This window comes from Triticum aestivum, chromosome 3D (assembly GCF_018294505.1).
Source record: "Triticum aestivum cultivar Chinese Spring chromosome 3D, IWGSC CS RefSeq v2.1, whole genome shotgun sequence".
NCBI lineage: Eukaryota > Viridiplantae > Streptophyta > Magnoliopsida > Poales > Poaceae > Triticum > Triticum aestivum.
This window is the reverse complement of record NC_057802.1, coordinates 44,541,511-44,543,874: the sequence shown is the minus strand read 5'-3', so window position 1 is coordinate 44,543,874 and position 2,364 is coordinate 44,541,511.

The window sequence follows — 2,364 nt, the reverse complement described above, 5'->3', positions numbered from 1 at the left end:
ATCTCCGAGGATAGTAATTTTATGTATAAAGGGAAATTGCTCAAAGCTCTGGATGACCTAGCTTTTCTGTTGCCACGCTGGCGTCCTCCGCGCTTGTAGGCGGCGCCATTTTCTCCTGGTCGTCTTCTTCTTCAGGAGCCATGGCGATGAAGAACTGCTAGGCTAACTACTAGACCAGATTCTCAGAATTGCGCCCCCTACCTGGCGCGCAAAAGATGTCGGTGGGAAACGACACCTATGGGATCACAAGAATCCGTACGATGGTTGCCGGGGTGCAGGGATGTGAGAAGAGCGGGATTAGCAGTCAACACAAGGATCGTTTACCCAGGTTCGGGCCGCGAGGATGCGTAATACCCTAGTCCTGCTTTGGTGTGTATTTGAGAGAGTTCTTGAGCTCTCGAACTAGCTATGGTGGCTGCGTAGTTCAAAAGAGCCGAATCCTTCTCCAGTATGCCAAGGGCCTCCTTTTATAGTCGAAAGGGGCTGCCACAGTGGCGCACAGGAGGTGGAAAGGCCTACAGTGCTGCGAGCTTATCGCTCTTATTACAGGACAAGACGCATTTAATGCGCCGCTCAGGTGTCCCCTTGCTTTATCGGGGACGGGAACAGAGCTAGTCCCGTCCGTTGCCGCCTCGCCTTGCTTCGACACACGGCCAGGCCAGCGGTGGATGCGGTGCCATGTATGCAGGCAGGCAGCTGAGGTGGCGCGGTGGTAGGGTCTTCACGAAGATCTGCATGCCACCACGCAGGTGCTTGCTGGGTTGGCGTAGAGGCCGCCCTTCGCCACGCAGGTGCCTGCCCAGCTGGTTGAGCTAGCAGCTGCTTGGGGACGGCGGTGGAGTCTTGGTCGATGCGGGCCTCGCTGTGGCCCCGCTGACGCCCTCGGCAAGGGCTTTGCCGAGGCGTTGCAGTCGTCCCCGGCAAGGCGCTTGCCAGGGGACTTGTGGATCTCCTCGGCAAGGATCCCGCCGAGGGTCGCCGTCTTCTGGTCCTCATCTGATCTCATATCTCTATGGTCCTGACAAAGATCTGCATGCCACCAAGGAGGTGCCTCCCGAGCCTTTGTTCCAACGTGGTTGACTACGTGGGAAGCCGTGGGCTCAAGGGTGGCGCACTCCGCTGGTGTGGGGGCGAGCTGCCCCGGCAAGGCCCTTGCCGAGGCCGGTGAGGCTGCCCCGGTAAGGGTCTTGCCGGGGGAACCCGCCTTGTCTCTCTGCTCTTTGGTGTTTCTGGTCTTGGCGTTGCCTTGGCCGCCTTGTGCTTCGGCTTCTCTCCGGCTTCCCTCCTTTGCCCTGCTGCGTGCGGCCGTGGCGCGCGGCTCTGACTGCCCGTGCACAAGTAATGGGGTACAAAGGTGTGCCCCTACTTTTGTACACCGACACAATGAGATCCCCGGTCGAGTGCAGGAATGGAAGAAGTCATCTGCTCGGTGTGGTGCTGATGTGGCTCTATCTCTGGCTCGCTTTCACTTCAAAGAAGCCAAGGAAGAGAAGCTTGCAGCGATCAAGGTTGCCAACACCAAGAAGCTCGACTTTTGGTCCTTTATGGAAACCTTCATTGAAGCGGCTACTCGCGTTGCAGATGGAATCGACCTCGAAGAGTTCGTCGAGCTTGCCAGCCCTCCTCTTGCGGAGTAAACAAACTTTAAGTCCTAATTAAATTTGCCTCGGTATGCCGAATGGTTTTGTAACTGTTAAACTCCTTCGGGCCTGATGCGCGAGTACTTTTATCTGCAGTTCGAAACCTCGTGGGATTTATCTAAACTTGGTTTTTCCTTGAATATGCTTGTCTTTGTCTCCGAGTGGAACTTGTTTCTTCACTTGGAACAGACTTTTGTACTTGTGATGCAGTTCTAAGGAGAAGGTTGCAGACGACCTGCACCTCGTCGTCCTTGCTGATCGAGATGGAGTGTACGTTGTATTTGCGGCGCAGCTCTGAGGAGAGGGTCGCAGACGACCTACACCTCATCGTCCTTGCGGATCGAGATGGAGCGTATGTTGTATTTGTGGTGCAGCTCTGAGGAGAAGGTCGTAGACAACCAGTACCTCGTCGTCCTTGCGGATCGAGATGGAGCGTGTGGCCAAGTCCCCGAGGGAGAGGATTTCTCTTCACTCGGAGATTTTCAAACTTAGGCGAGTACGAGACTGCAGCTAAGCCCTCGAGTGAGAGGATTGCTCTTCACTTGGTAGGATTTTTCAAACTTAGGCGAGTACGAGACTGTAGCTAAGCCCCCGAGTGAGAGGATTGCTCTTCACTCGGTAGGATTTTTAAAACTTAGGCGAGTACGGGACTGCTGCTAAGCCCCCGAGTGAGAGGATTGCCCTTCACTTGGTAGGATTTTTAAAACTTAGGGGAGTACGGGAC